General features: G+C 40.3%; 1 protein-coding gene across 3 annotated transcripts in view; it reads right to left on the bottom strand.

The window, feature by feature from the left end:
- The window catches only part of TJP2 (tight junction protein 2), a 63,307-nt gene extending 46,094 nt beyond the window's left edge, over positions 1 to 17,213 (bottom strand). Inside the window, exons 1-2 of one of the 3 annotated variants that reach the window (XM_030512256.1) lie at positions 17,135 to 17,213; positions 3,996 to 4,116 (exon numbers count right to left, since the gene is read on the bottom strand). The gene's annotated coding sequence lies outside the window, so the exon portion shown is untranslated. The other 2 variants (XM_030512252.1, XM_030512254.1) reach the window with 2 other exon arrangements.
- Between the last annotated feature and the right edge of the window lies 1 nt (position 17,214).

The following is a 17,214-nucleotide window of genomic DNA, read 5'->3' as shown; positions in this document are numbered from 1 at the left end:
GATTCTCTGTGATTCAGGTTCTCTCTGCCTTCTCCCCACCATCAAGCCTTTCAACTGGCCACTCAAACAAACAGGGTGGGGTTTTTTTTTGTTGGCTTGTTTTGTTTTATTTTTAAATGTTAAAGTTCAACACTTAGTAGTGCTGCTAGACAGTACCTCAAACAAGCAACCTCCTTAAAGAACTGAGAACTGATTTCAGCAAGAGATATTGGGAATGTAGGCTGCTTGTCCAGTTGTGGAACTGTCTGTACAGAGACGTCAGTTTTGCTTTTGTTTTTACGCAAGTGTTCGTGATCCTCTAATGAAAGGCACTGTAGAAGTTTCTAAAAATACCATGTTGCCAAACAACCTTTCCCCCTTCCCTTCCAGGCAATCTCCTTAGACTGCTGTTTTTCATCAGCCTACAGAATCACACAAGTCAGTCAGCCCAGTCCTACTTAAATGATTCATAAATCCAATTACATTTGCTTCTCTAGGTAGTAAACGGGGCCCTAACAGATTCAACCTTCAGGATTAGAGGATGTGTAGGTAGCTGACCTCTGACTCTAGAACTGCTCAGGAGCTACATATGGTTCAAAACCGCAGCTCTATACTGGGGTTAAGCTCGCATATGGCACAGTAATCTCTGTCTTGGAGGGACTGGAGAATTGAAGCCATGAATACTATCCCTGCACTTGTTACCATGTGTAGAAGTGAATGCCTTGGAGTGCTACCAAGATGGTGCTGGCAGGAGGAGACTCAGGAGATGCAACCAGGTTCTTAACAGTGGTGCGTGGTGGGAGGGTAGGAAATGATGGGCCAAAGTTCAAACAAGAGAGGTTCAGAGGTATGTAAGGAGAAAAAATTTTCCCCGTGAAGGTAGCCAAGCCATGGACCCAATGCAGAGAGGTTGTACTGACTCTGTCTTTGAAGGTTTGCAAACCCTGGCTGGCTGAAGCCTCAAGCAACCTGTTCTGGTCTAACAGCTGACCCCATTTTAGGCAAGAGTTTGGGCTAGAACCCTCCAGAGGTCCCCTTTCACCTGAATTAGCCAATCATTCCTGGGTTACTGCAACACTGAGGTGCCAGCTTTAAGCAGCCACTTCCAAGGTACATCTTGCAAGGTCTGGTATGGTGGCCATCTCTGGCCTAGTGTAAGGGTGCACAGCTATACACACTTCCCAGGTTTCAAAGCAGCAATTCTAAGGCTGTTATTTTAGAGAGCACAGATGTCCCTGGAAGAAACAAAGAAACCAACATAAACAGTATCCCCCACTTCATATAACTTCTTCTGGGGTAATCAACAGTACAAGATCCTCTCTGGCTCCCCTGGCCATCTATTTTGATGTTCTCATTGTAAGTTTGGGTTTTTTTTTTTTTCTTTTTTGTGAAACCTAGACATAAGGATTTACCTAGACACTTCAACAAAATTTAAAACATGCAGACAAACACTGAACATGCTGAACAACTAGAAACAGCACTAGAGATAGTAACAGTATGAAATGCAGTAATATAGTATATTTTTCTCAATATTTTGCATTATTAGTAATCAGTTCTACTAGGTCTCGTACATCACAAGTTTATTCTGCTAAGAACAGCAGAAGACTGCTTGTTTTGTTTGTTGCTACTTTGCCAAGAAAATGTGAATTAGAAAATACAAGTGTATAGCACATTTCACAGGATAGATAAAAAGTAGTGTAAGAACATGCAGAGGTGTTTGGTAATAGTCAATAAAAACTACAGTGGGATGAATAAGAAACACAGTCTATTTATTCTAAACACATTTTCACCTGTACAATGTTTTAAATTACACTGCAGTGTCTTGAAAACTAAACTGATAAGGCAAGCAAATGAAATAGCATGACCTGTTGCTAGAGTGAAACAGGCACTTAAGAGTGACTCTACCTGAGCACAGGCTATGAAAACTGAAGCAACTTTCTTTAGCATAAGCACTTTGACTTCCATTAATTTAAGAAGCTAAAAAAACCTAGTACTGCTATTCTAAAGAACAAAATAATGAAATAGTTTAAACAGATTCAAACCACACAAGTGTGTACTGTTTTTCTCCTCAAACACCATACAAAACTGCATATCAACACTTGAAAGGAAATCTCTTCCCCACCCCCAACTTGCTCATTTTAAACAGAAGGCACTGCACTGAGCACGTTCTGTTTGAACATTCATTTTGCTTACATCTAATTTCCTTCCTCTCTTCTCCATCCTTCTTGATTACTCTTTTCAAGGATGTGAAACAATCCTCTGCTTTTAGCAATTTTTCTGCCTTCCCTCACTTTAAGTCAAGCCCTACCACATCAAAAACTTTACCAAGTAATCAACTGTTATGGCTCAAATTAAGATAACACAGCAAAGAAAACAGAGATCCCATTCTCATGGAGATTGTTATACTTATTAACAACCAGCAAAAGAATATGCAGAATGCACAAGACATAACATACACAAAACTTTCCTGTTGATTTTTTTCTGATACAGAGGTTAATTTAAAAAACAATGCTCCTGACAGCAGTTCTTCAGCCAACTTACTCCTTCAGAACACTAAAGCTATGCTTCAAAGCTCTGCCTTTCTCCATCCTATTTACACTGGCAAACCTCCTGCTGACGAGCTCACTAAGAAACAAAGCAGTTCTGCAGCCCTATTCAGTAATAGCAAGGTCCCAGATAGAGGTACTATGCTCACTTTTGAGTGCTGTTTTTCAGGGAGGACTGAAATGAGCAGGTCAGAGTCCAAGGGAGAATAGTGATAACAATCATCAGGAAAAAGCAGACAGACATAGCCATTCACTCGACAGTTCCACAGTTCCTGGGGGCCCACAGGCAAGGTGTTCAGATGCAGCTTTTCTAGTAGATACTTGGTTCTGGAGTTTTTCACTAAGAGTTGGTCTTGCAAGTATCCACGTTCCCTGGTATACCTTATCCTTATCCTTGAAAGTTTCTTGTTTTGAGGAGAATGCTGGAGCCTGCTGGAAACCTCAGCTAGGACGCTGCTGCCCAGCTATGCTTCACTGATATCCTTGTATCATATTTTCCCACACACAGTGCCCTAAGTGAACAGGGCTTGTTTGTTATTTTATATAATGACTTCCCCCCCCCCCCCTTTATCATGTCTTTAGATTTGCATTAACTAGCATCCTCTCCCCTCACTCCCAGAACATTAACAAATGAGTAGATTTGATTAAGTGTATCACAAATTAGAAAGACAGGACAAGCAATTTCCACATTTCAGAGTAAATTACTAAAGCAGCAATAGCTATTAATCTCTTAATAATAGAAGTCAATTACAGTTCTGTGACACACCACCATAAAAACCTTTTGCTCTCTTAAAATTGTCATCTGTTAATGACTAACAAAAACAAGCCAACCATGTTTCACCAACACATAAAACTAAGGACGCATTTAATATTCTCTCTGGAAGCACTTGAGAAGGTTTCTACAGCAAGGTTAAGATGCCAAGAGGATTATATTTACCTTAATGATGTACTATAAGAAAATATGCAGCAAAACAACTCTCCCTGTGTGTGGCTATTCTGTTTCCCAGGACTGTACTGAGTCACTAAGCAATTCCCATTAATGTTACCCTCTGTGCTTGAAGTAATTTATTTATCCCCAAATCCATGCTAAATATTTATACTTGCTGAGGACACCACCATAGATTAAATCCATTCTTTACCAGTGTTTAACTAAGAAATGGACTAGTAAAGGCCTGTGCATTATTATTTGCATAACTTTAGCAGAATATTGAGTTCACTGCAGGCGTCTCTCCTCCTCTGGCGGCCTGCTGGACATCACAAAGCTTCCAGCAAACGTGTGTGTGCTCATTCCAAGTTGGTTTGGAAATCCAAAAGAACTAGTTCCAATTTCAATGTATTACTCCATTAAGTACAGTTTCTTAAAACCTTTTAAAAACATAGCTAAAAGAATGAACATTCTGGCTACCACATGATGAGAATCTGTTGTTTTAAACTAATGGCCAGTTCTAACTAATGCAACTTGAATAGTACCTTCTGAGGAATGATGATTTTTGAATGTCTCTGTCTACTCTCTGTGAGACGCTTTGGGCTTGATGTGCAGCTGTGCTCCCAGTCCCACTCACAAGGAGATGGCAGTGCAGTAGTTTGCTCCCTGAAAAATAAGGTTCTATTTAAGTAACATATAATCATAAAAGAGTCACTGTGAAGCCTAGGACACTGAAGTCCTAGATATGAAGATGATATAAAACACATTTCCCTGGTTAGTTTGTCATGCTTTAGCTTCCCTGGCAATCAAGTGGAAACAGAGCTTAAAGAGAGGAGATACTCAGCAATATTTACACTTGCAGCAATACTGCAAACTTCCATTCAATCACTGTCCTCATGAAGCATTCACGGAAGCCTGCACACCAAGCAGCAATTCATTTTTCTAAACTAAACAGGGTATCGACAAGAAGCATATATATATATTTTTTATATATATATGCATGTATATACATATCATATACCTTTTGTTGCACTGGTCCTCTCCAAAAAGCCACGGCCTTTTTGTTTTAGTTTAGTCTTAGTGTCATGGCTTAGCTTGCACTGGATTGTACAAAGTTAAGCTGGTAAGGACAGTGTTCTTACTGAGGTTATGCCCAAGATACAACCAGATACGTGCTCTCCATTACTTCAGTTGGTAACTTAACAGTTGCCAAATGATAAAAAAGAAACAATTCCCAATGTCATTTTCTACTCCTTCCCTTGCTTGACAGGCCTCAGCTATCCCTCTTCTGTACAAGCGGCATGTTAGCTTCCATTCAGCATCCCTCCCAGAGGGCTCCTCCTCTCCCCCATCCCTTGTCCTAGCCCTTGATTATCCCATGTAGGTAAACAGAAAATGGATGGTTTAACTAAGATGAAAGAAGAACTTTTGACAAATATAGAAACAGAAGTCAATGGTTAGGGTTTGCTCATTGGGCTTTGTTTTTAAAGGAAAACAAACATGCATCTTGATCATCTTAATTCCTCTCAAAGAGCTTCTTTCCAAAGTGTTCCATCTTCAAAGAAGGATATAGCCAGACTTTCCTGGAAAAGTATCTTAGCTGTACTTGTAACAGGTTTGGGTTAAGCTTTTTTCTCTCCAATGTATATGTTTGGCTTTGGGTTTTGGGTGTTTTGGTTGGTTGGTTGTGGGGTTTTTTTGTTGTTGTTTGTTGGTTTGTTTGTTTTTGTTTTTCTTTGTTTTGTTGGGTTTTTTGGGGTTTTTTGTTTGGTTGGGTTTTGGGGGTGGGGGGGGCGGGGGGGAGGGTTTGCTAGCTTGTTTTAGTCTTGTTAATACTCCATAACCCATTTATACATAGCAGGAGAGCCATAAGAAAGAGATACTGAAAGAATTCTGCAGAACTTCCCCAACTATCTGCAAGTCTACCCCACATTTTATTGATGCATCTTGTGCTTGGCACCCACCTTTTCCTGAGCAAAATCATAATGAGGTCCAAGATTAAAAAAAGCAAACTTCAAACCTCTAAGATATTTTAAAAAAACATATTTGGTCTCAGATTAACTTCTTAAAAACTTAACAAATGCAAGCACCTGCCAGACATCATATTGTCAAGCCAGAAGGTCTTTTCCCCTGTCTGCTGCTGCTTCCAGCATAAAAGCGTCTTTCTGAAAGTAATAAACTGCTGGTTTAAATCAAGGCATGATTTCAGAAGTCACAGAACAAAGAGGGGCTTAATATGAGTTTCTGTGAACAACAAAGAGCAGCAAGAGCTATGCTGCGCATTATGAACAAACATCAACTTTATTGTTCAGGCTGTGCATGGAACACTATTTCTGGAGGCTGCAGGAAAGTTATACAAGTAAGCCAAATCCAAACTATTCTGCCATCATTTTGCCCCCGCATGAAGATGCCAAATGTTATGAAAATTGATCCGTCACAGAAATCTAATCACTATTACAAGAAAAATGGAGGTAGGAAAACCCCACACTTTGTAATGCATTTTATATGGAAATGGAAAGGAATGCCTTAGCAAAACAAGTATTTGCCTTTTCAGCTTTCTTTAGCACCTTCATCTGGGTTTTTAATCAGAATTTTCACAACTTTCAAGTGATGGCACTGAAGCTAGCATCACGCTATTTTTTATTTTAGGAGATGACTACGAGAAATAAAAGAGGCATTTGAGTTAAGCATGCACCTGGGTTTGTGCAGTGAGGTAACGACAGATGAGGACCTCTATATCCTACATTCAGTATTAGGTTTTGGCAACTGTCTCATGTTTTGTTTTTTTCCAACACACACACACTTGCAAAAAACACTTTTTTTATATTAGTGTGACAGGGTACCTCCGGAAGTTAAGAAATAAGCTGATGTTTAGCAAAGTGAGTTATTAATTTGCTTATTCCAGTCATCTAGAATAAGCATTCTGCAGCTACAAAAAAGAACAGCACTTTTTTCCTCAGCTTGCAGTTTACCACAATTGCTGGTTACCAACCTCTAGTTCCCTGAAAGTTTTAATGAAAACATAAAAGGGATCCCTATTTCAGTCCAATGACAACAGCTTTTCTGCTTTTGTGAAATGGCTGGAATGGCAAATCCAAACATAATCCACGTACATCTTAACCGGTTTGGAATTCCAAGTGTGCACAACAATCACATTAACTAAACCTCTCCCTTCCTGAAAGGAGGGAGATGCCCGATTAAGAATGCTGGAAATAAATCCAAATATTAACAGGGTAGTGTCTTTTGCGCTTTTGATACTGACTAACACTCAGTAGTAGATGGAAGCCAAGCAGTCCCAGCTACAAAACAAAAAATAAGGAATACTACAGTTAGCAAGGTTCATTTTTATACAGCTTGTTTCAAGCTGTGACTCTGGCCAAACAAACCTACTTGAAAACAAAGAGGAATTCTGCAAGAATGTACCATTACTTTCCAACCCAGCTTCTCAAAGTATCAAGAGCAGTCATGTACCATTTAATCAACATGTAAAGAGTGGCTGCAGAATTCAAACAGATTGGCATATAGATAACTTACATGAAACAATCAAAGGAAGTCACAGTCTAGGACACTCCAATGTCCTGTGTCCAAACACATTGTACTAAGAACCCCTTTTAATGGGCAGATTTTTAACAAAAAGCCCTACAATTACTCATTAACACAATATCAGAAACTTAGGACCAACTTAAAGAATACTTGTGTTCATAACAGGCTGGAAACTGTTGGCATCAGCATATTTTCTAGACTAGTTTTTGTTGTTTTGGTGATAAAACTGGAAAAAAAAACAACTCATACAGTGCACTGTATTTTAATTGCTTCTACTGTTGCTGCCACTGTTAAGAGGAAGTGCTCTTGTGGAAAAATTACAGGACAAATCTGAGTTCAGTTATAGCCAGTCAATGTTACTTCTTTGAAGTCTTACTTAACATAAAACTATGCCAAACCAGCAGAAACATTAATTGCTCATGAACAAAAGCCTCTGACATTTTGCACTCCTTTACAATGTCTGAAAAGCATTCTAATGTACAACAAAGAGACTAGAAGGGCTGTGAAGACACTCATCTATTGATGCTACTCATATAGGAGCAGGCGGGAAAGAGCAACAATCCCCTTTAACACATGTAAGCTTTTGAGGGAAACCATTATGAACAGAAAGAATTTTCCAAAGCCTAATACTCAAGTTGTGTCGTACAAGAAAGCTCTCTCGATTGTTTTTAACAAAACCAGAATGCTTGGTGTTTCATGTTCTGAACAGTAATAGCCTTAATCTACTTCTCCCATATAATCGAAGCTTTCCTCCAGGGAAACAGTATTCCTAAATATGATGAACTCCTGCTTCCTGGCAGATAAAAAAAGTTGCACACACAGAGAAAAGTGGTTTTCCACTTTTAGAAGGTGCCAGTTTTCCCATGGACTAAATTATGTATTTCTTAAATCAGGGTGAGAGGGAACACACACATACACACATCAGGTTAGTAGTAAGCAATAAACACAAAACAACCATTTAATTTTCATTCTGATGAGTACACACCTCCTTATCCTTTCTGTTCTTTAACAAACTCCCGATTTGGAAACAACACATTCTCCCACTTATTCTACTAGTCAAGGACAAGAAGTACACATAAATCTCCAATGAAACCACAATCTTCAACCACAACCGCAGAAGATACACCATTCTGAAAGTACAAAAAAGATTAACTGTTTTATGAATGACTCTCCTCTCTTCTGCTAACAAGTTTTAAAATTGCATGATTCAAGGTGAGCACAGGTCTTCCCATAGTTACTTACTGATTGTTTTTTAACACTTACCCTGGATGTTGCCAGAGATTTGCGTGTCTACCCTCAGGAAGCAGCTCCCTCTTGTTAAGGGGAGTAATACCTATCGCTGCTTCTAAAATAGTTATGTATTTCTTGTACCGCATCCTGCCTCTCTCAAGAGTTCCACCACGCTAAATTATCATCCAAATGTAGATGCTGCAGCTGAAGTCATGCCTCTTCACTTATCTGAAGCACTTTTCACCGGTGCTTTTTAAAACATGCTGTGAGTTTGAAGCATAAAAATAATGCTTTTTCCTCTCCCAGGCTTGGGGAGTTATCAGGAGAGAGAAACCAAAGAAAAACTCCTACCAGATTCCCCAGAAACGTCATTGTTACGTAACTCAATCTTTGAATAAGACACTAATGAAAATGATTGAAGAGACAATCACGGTTCTAAGCCTGGCCGGATAATGCACACTCTCCAATTGACTAATCCTTTGCTAAATCTCCACTGTCTATAATCTTTCAACTGCTAATGGAGCACTAGGTAACTTCTCTGTAAAATCCGACTAGGGAATAAGAGAGATCTGCACAGAAAACTTGAGACTATTATAGACACTGTGACAGACAACAACAGGTTTTGCTTCATTTTTTCTCCTCAGCACCACAAAGCTCTGTAGATTGAAAGTGTTACAAGAGATTTTTCTGATCTGTTCAGAAAAGGCATGGAGAAATTTCTTTATGTGGCTTGCATAGCATTATGAAAGACAGAGACTTCCATTATGATACCTACTTGTCATTCAAATGTGCCTCATATAACGCCAAAAACACTTCCAACGTCAAAATTGTTCTAGCCATGAGGTAAGTAACTGTACATGCCAAAGACCTCAGGCACTAACTACAAAGGTGGAGACAGATGTATATGTTGAAGTAACAGTGACATTTTGGAAATGCTGCAGTACTGTCAAATTGCGGTATTAAGAGAGACGTACTTGATTGCAAAAAGACGAAGGAAATTGTGTTGTAATGCTACTTAGATCTGAGATAGTAAGATATGAATGTTTCATATATATTACATAAATACTACAAACTTATGCAGTATTATAGACAAAAATGTAAAAAGAACTGATGGGACAGGAAGACTGAAGACTTCAGCCTCAACTCCCTCTGTGAACTGTGCATTTTAATTATTCCCTAGTATTATTAGGCATATCTCTATTTCTGTTGGGGTGACTTAACATTCTATGCTACTTCAGAAATAGGTAGGATGAAACCCGCTAGTTTTCATTACTTATAAAGTAGAATATTCAGCTCTTGCAAGATTTATATAACCATTGTCAGGTCCTGTATTCCTTACAATCCTGTGTTACCTGTATCTGGTGTTCAATATTCATTCACATTTGTAGGTTATGCTAACACATGCACACACTGAACTATTTCAAGTTATTACCAAATAATAATCTGTGGGACTGATCTTAGAAGGGCAAAATAAAAATCAAGTATCTTTTAGATTCACAGAATACCAATACAAACAACTGTCAGAGGGAAAAACTTCATTTTCACCTGCCTAGTTGCATGCTGATATGTAAGGAATATGCAGTCTGAAAATGCAGTTTTACTTAAACACAGATTTTTTTATATATATAAAATACAGTCTTTCCTCAGTTTTGTTATCAAGATCAGTACTGCCATAATTTCTGCTACGAAATTTTGGTACTTCTTTCTTTCCATCTCTCTCCTCCCCCTTAACACTGTTCTAACACTAACTTTTCCCCTTACAGATCTAATCAACAGTTCTTGTAAAAATTTTCCCGAAGTATTTTTCAAAACCAGAGTCCTATGCAAAGTCTAAAAAGCATTCAGTACAGCTCTGATCCGTCTTTTATCTCTCTGGGCAAAGCGTATAAATTCTCACTAAAATAGGTGCTGCACATCTGCCTTCGTACACAAAAAAGCCAAGCTCACACAATAAGTACACACTACTCACAAGTACTGCTTTTGATTAAATTGTTCATGAAATCGCCTGTTATCTAGATGGAGTAAGACTGACTCACAGTTTATCAACTTCATAGAATGGTTTGGGTTGGAAGAGACCTTTAAAAATCACCTAGTTCCAACCCACCCTTCCACTACACCAGGTTGCTCAAGGCCCCATCCAACCTGGCCTTGAATACTTCCAGAGATGGGGCAGCCACAACTTCTCTGGGCAATCTGTGCCAGTGTCTCACCACCCTCAAAGTGAAGAATTTCCTCCTAATATCTAATCAATGAAATAACCTAAAATGTAGTATATGTTTTCAGTTATGCGACTACCCCGCACATCTTTATCTTACAAAAATCAGGTTATAACTGTAGTGGCTGCAATCCAGGTTTGTATACTTTAAATTCACAGTAAAACAGGACACGTGCTCTATCACAGCAGACCTTGCACCAGCATTCATAAAGTCATAGCTGAGGGTTGGAAGGGACCTTAAAGATCATCCACAACTTCTCTGGGCAATCTGTTCCAGTGTCTCACCACTCTCATACTGAAGATTTTTTTCCTAATATCTAATCTAAATCTCCGCTCTGTCAGTTTAAAGCCATTCCCCTTGTCCTGTCACTACATGCCCTTGTAAAAAGTCCCTCTCCAGATTTCTTGTAGGCCTCTTTAGGCACTGGAAGCTGCTCTAAGGTCTCCCTGGAGCCTTCTCTTCTCCAGGCTGAACAAGCCCAATTCTCTCAGCCTGCCTTCATAAGAGAGGTGCCCCCGCCCACTGATCATCTTCGTGGCCCTCCTCTGGACCTGCTCCAACAGCTCCATGTCCTTCTTATGTGGCGGCTCTTCCTTTAACTTTATTTGAAAACAGAAATTCAAAGCTGCTAGTACATCCCTTGTTAGAGAAGGATGGCTTTTGCAGAACAAACAAAAGGTCTAAAACATGTAGTCATCCATTGTTTCCTGTTGGGGAGTTATCATCCACTCCCCCTTCTGGCTTTGTATTTTTTAAGGAAGAATGAACACCAAGTTTTATTGGAAAGAACACAGTGTAATTTTCCTATCTGAAAAAATAGAAGTGAACAAACATAATCTAAGAGTAAGATCTAAGAGTGTAAAATCTAAGAGTGTAAGAAAATATTTGTGTCAATTTCAGGAATTTGTGTTCTTCAGCTGAATTCCAAAAGACAACAGTAAGAAGCCTCACAGTTCAGCTAAAAAGATTCTTTGCTTATTCACTATATTGATATTCTCTGTTAATCTTTTCCCCATGAATCTCTCATGTTAATTACTATGCAGTTTACTGAACAAAGAAAAACCAGTTACATGCATTTCTATCAAACAGATACAGCACATTTTGGCAACATGCCAGAAAGCTTGAAGCACTTGTCATGGCCTTACCAAGCAACACTGGCTATAACAGGACTCCATGAAAAATGCCAGCTTTTCCTTCTCTGTTCCTATGCTCCCTGCTCTTTTCTGTGCTTCCATAGCTGAAACAGCAAGAAAAACCCCACCAACATTTCAGTCTTGGGGCAATGATTTCAAACCAGCTGAAATTCTACAGGTGACTATTGCAAAAGCAGTTCTCAAGTCTCCTTATTTTCTGTCACCCTCTAAAAATTATAGATTCAATTACAGTGGATGGTTTGGAAAGCAATACATGTTTCTGGGAACGGGGAAAGAATGACAGAAATTCTTTTCTGCATTAAAGAAACATTTACGACATCAAAGCAAAAGCTTCCTTTTGCTCTAATCCTTGACAGATGAAAACAGTCATACTCCCCTTAATGAGATGTAGAACATACTTCATGTAAACTGATGACAGAAGCATGATCACATCTTCAGTCACTTTGGATCCACCTACAGAGGAGACAACCACTGCCCAACATAGCAACAAATTACTTTCCATCTTTGGAAGGTGACAAAATCCTGTTCTTTCTCATTTCTCAGCAAAAATAGATGTAACATCTACAGACCAAAGGATTTTCTTATGAAGAAAGCAAAGGAAGAAAGTTTTTTCCTACTTGTTTTTTCTGAGGTTGCAAGAATAACTATGACAGACAATTGTTAACTTCTAGAACATGTGCTTCATTTGGGCCATATAGCTAAAAAAACAGTGAAAATTGAAAATCAATCAATACATATGTCAAGCTTGATCCATTGAAACAATCTTGAGACAAAGGAGCATCAAGGATGAGATTAGAGGCATGGGGACAGGAGTAATTTCATGGAAAGAGAAGGACCCGGAAACATCTTTCACACAGCGTCCCAGGTTGCAGTTGCTTTTGGCCCCTCCTTAAGAGATCGTCCACTGCCTGAACAGCCCATATGTTCCTGGAGATTCTCAGAATCAGCTTACACAAAGTTGTGTTAAGGAGGCTAGAGCCACCAACAGTCAAATCTGCTGGCTATTAAGCAGAGCTAGATGATGAAGCAGATGTTAGAATAGAGAGAGCAAGCCAGACTACAGACAGCCTTGCTGTTAACAGTGACGTGCAGGAGATATTTAGGCGTTTTCTCTAATGTCTTTTAAGAGAGAGGGAAAAGGAAAAAGAAGGAAAGATAACAAAAAAACCCAAAACCAACAAGGCAGCAAAGCAAATAACAAATAGCTCTAACAAATATGCGAAACCTTGGTTTAGATGAAGCCAAGCCAAACATTATTGAGTTCAGGCTTAGTTTATCAATACAATGCAGGCTGATGGTAAAGAATTAGTTTGATATGACAGTAATAACAACAGGAAACTTTGGGAAGAGATATTACTAAGCCATTCTGAGGAAAAATCCAAAATGGTGCAAAGCATCTGAACTCATGCTTGATGAAAACATACCCACACCTAACAAGACATCCTAAATCTGACGTTTCACACGTATGTAGACCACACCTGAGATAATTTGCATACCACAATATGTATTGAGAAATAAAAAGAAATTTCTCAAAAGCAGTTCTGCTTTTTGAGAAAGCTGGTGCAAACCAGAAGCAAAGACAACAGCACCAAAACAGTGCAGGCACTGGCGAAAATCAGAACAAAAGGGGATTTACATTCTTTTAGCTGGCACACTTACTGGCCCTACTATTGTATCACACCATATTTTTGTACATCATTTTCACGCTACACATGAAAACACAGCACTAATGAGTTTCATTTTCTTCCTAGATTAGAAACTACAGTTACATGTGTTTCCAACACTCAGATGCACAATGACAATGCTGACCTAAATTCAGGAAGACTTGGGTAGCTCACGTTTCCTAAAAACAAAACCTGCAGCTGATAAATACACACCAGTGTAGATGGCATACAAGATAGCAGACCATACCTCCCACAGCTGACTCAGTTGTTACCAGGCTTGGATTATAAACATCCTAAATACATTCACATCTGCAAGGGTCACATAACGCTGGACAGAAAGGAGTTGCCACAGTCTGCATTCTCATTTGGAACAGAAATCTGCAACATTCCCTAGCAACAGGCACTTGCAGAAAACAATCATTTGAGTCAGAAGAAAATAAAAACCAACAATAACAAAGCAACTAAAACCCAACACAAACATTAATAGTTTAAGTTGTGAAATGATGTAGTCTTCACTTCTGCATGAAGCTGTTTAATTCCTGTACTGCAGTCAATACCTGTGTTAATTACGTAATATTTAAGTAAAAATAAAAAAATTACCTCAGCCCTCTACAGTTAAATACAGGCTTTGTTTGGCAATACACACACACATACATATATATATATATATAATCACATTAAGTTCTAAATCACAATTTACCTATTCAGAAAATAAATTAAAAAAACAAAGAAAAAAAAAAAGAAAAAAATCACTTTCTGTGGTGGGACTAGGATAATCCTGGTACTGATAAAAGGACAACAAAGGGCAACAGAAGGCTCCAAAGGCTCTGGGACAAGAAATAAGCACAGTTTACAACAGAGCAGAAATATGGATCTGGTACAGCACTGCTCTTTCTGAGGAAGAGGATGGTTCAGGTAACTGAGAAAAGCATCCTGCAGTTGGGCAGCTCTATTTTGTCATAGAATGTGGGAGAGAAATCTGCGTAGAAATTAAACCCGACTACTTATCTTGGAATTTCCAAACAACTTCCTTGGTCATGGGACTGAAACCAAACCTTCAACTGTGACAGACAACATGCACTGCTGTGCATATGACAGCACGGCCACACAAAACCAGTCATACCCACTGTGGGACTGCAATCTTTTTAGGTAAGTCACCATTCGCAAACTTTCTTCACTATGGCAAGATCTATTGTGAAGACAGGCCTAAAAATTATGCCCTATATGCTTATTGCCATAAATTCTTTTTTACATATAGATTATCTCACTTTTGAGGAGTCTAGTTCTAAAATCACAGAAATTCACTGCAATTTGGGATTAAAATTCATAGACATTATGCAGCTGATACCAAGTATCAACTGTCAGATTCAATATATATATTTTTACCAGCAATGAGTATTTTCACACCTGTTTGAAAATAAACCAAACTTGAAAGCGTCTAGCCTCCATAAACTGTGCCTGTCACACCATGTTTGCTTTCCCCCGTTACTAGAATGATGGGTTCCAGAATTACTACAGCAGGATGAAACTGATGCAGCCAAGGCATGACAGAAGTTACACCGCCCTTGAGAATGTAAATACTGTTATTTAAGCAATTAAGAGAGAGCAGTCTTGAAACAGGAGATTTCCTTTACCCTACAAGGAAGTTCTAGAGACAGAACTGTTGCTAACTGTTGAAACACACACACAAATGATATCTGCCATCTAGATTTGCTCCAAGTTAAATGCAGCTCTGAAGTAATCCTGAAACATCAGGCCATTCCCCAGTTGAGGATTGCTACAATCCAGGAACTTTCTGATGCTTTCAAGCATCCAGATTTTATAAAGGTGCAACACATCCCATTTTGTGAACCATGTCAGTGCCTAAACATTATTTTAATTACTAGGAAAGATTTCCTGGTTGTCCTTAGAAGGCATTGAACGAGAAAAAGGGGGATTAAGCAATCAAAAAAAGTATCAGACACTTAATTACTTTGACGCTGCATTCTGAAGAGCTCTGTTGAGATTATAGTTCATGCAACGTATTGGGATCATCCTAACCTCACTGCATAATTCTCAGTGCTCATCTTTAGTCTCACAAAACCCCAGTGTAGTGGCTCTGAGCACAGCAGCCATTACTGACATTGTGATAGAGGGCAATGAAGAATGCAATCAAAGGTAGACGCAGTTTCTCCAAGACAGAGTGACTTTCTTTTGCAAACGGAAGAGGAGTCACTGCCACTACTTGAATGCAATGTTCAGGGTGTACAAGATGTTTGCATATAACAGCCTGGAAGCAATTATAACAGTAAACTCACCTAAGAGTCAAATACATGCAGAAGGCTTCCCCAGAAGCCTGATGAAAGCCCTCATAAGCAGTACATTATACTAAGTGTAAATCTTACCACGTCCAAATGGCATACACATGCTTACTAAATGCGAAGCATTTCAAAGTCTCTTCAAGCAGCCTGATGATCTAGCAATGAGTATCAATTTACACAAGCAAATTTCCCATGCTTTCCAGTACCTGATCCTTGCCATGCAGGCCTCATGGACCCTGACAAGGGTCACTGCTTGGAAGAGTTTACAGGTGGATCCTTAAGATTATGAATGCTTCAGAAACAAAAGAAGCTATTTTATTGGTCATAGCACATGTTTGTTTTCTTTTCTCTGAACCACAGCTGAATCACAATCCTAAACCTTTAAAACAAAACTTTACTGAGCAAAAGAAAAGGTGAGTCATTTTAATTTGTTTCAAGCATCCCATCTTATAACTACAGCCAAAGGTTAAAACAAAGCAGACCTTTAGTGGCCTCTGCGGGAGCACAGCTGTGGGGCTGAGAGCCTTCAAACACCATCCTAGCTGTTGGGTTCAACACCAGGTTATAAATCAAAGCCAGGGAACAGATTATTCAGAGATTCCAGCTGTTTAAAGTGAGTTATTATTAGAAAGCAACATGGAGGTACGGAAGTTTTCAGATAACCAATCTGACAGATGAGTGTATGACTCTTACACAAGTACGTTCAGACAGTATGTACTTTTTCACACTGGAAAAACATGCAGAGGAAACAGGTTTCAAGTACGGGGAAACTAAGGGCAGAGCTGTCTAATAACGCAAGCACATGCCACTGGTAGATCAACCTTAACACTCCACGATGCAAATCTAATGTACCTGGGCTACAGCACAGCAAACAAGGCCGATGAGAAAGCACTGTAATAGAGCGATCGAGCAGTTGGCCCCTGGAACTGCCTGTTTCTTTGTTTTACAGTTCCCTGTTAACTTGAAACTTCCCCTGACCCAGTTAGCCAAAGCCCAAGGCACGGCTGGAATCCACTCAGGATGTGCCAACAGAGACTTGAGGCATTCTGTGTATGACAAAGGCAGCCCCGGCCCCCCGATCGCCGGGTGTGCACCGCTCCCGAGGGTCAAAACCCAGGCAAACAACCCCTGATCCGCCGCTGACATCCCTCCCGCTCTCCACGCAGTATCGCGCTCTCCCCGAAAGTACTCACCACGGGAAAAGTCACCGAGAGCCGCTTAATCCCGTTAGGAAAAGCCGATCCCCGGCCAGAGCCCGCTTGTTCGCCCGCCCCAGGAGCGCTCCTGTCGTTGGGAGGGAGGCCTGTCCGGGGGGTGCCCGCGTCGGGAGCGCAGCCCCCACCCGGCTCCCGTGGACAAAGTGCGCCCGAGGAACCAACCGAGCAGGGGGCAGACGAGCCCGAAGCACACAATGGAGAGAGCGGGAGAAGTCGCGCGGCTCTTCCCTCAGCGCGGCCCCTGCAGCGGAGGCAGCGGTGGCGCCCGGCGGGAGGCGGCGGAGCGCCGCACCTGCCCGAAGGGAGGGACGGGAGCGGCGGGGAGGCGCGGAGCGGGGCACAGCCCGCGGGGGTACTCGCCTGCTCAAGGAGGTCGCCCCGGTGCGGCGACGTCCGGCAGCTGGGAGGTGCCGGGAGGCGGCCCGGCGCTGGCACTGCGC

The sequence above is a fragment of the Strigops habroptila genome, chromosome Z, assembly GCF_004027225.2.
Source record: "Strigops habroptila isolate Jane chromosome Z, bStrHab1.2.pri, whole genome shotgun sequence".
Taxonomy (NCBI): Eukaryota; Metazoa; Chordata; class Aves; order Psittaciformes; family Psittacidae; genus Strigops; species Strigops habroptila.
Note: the sequence above shows the minus strand (reverse complement) of the source record. Positions and strands in the feature narration are given on the sequence as shown.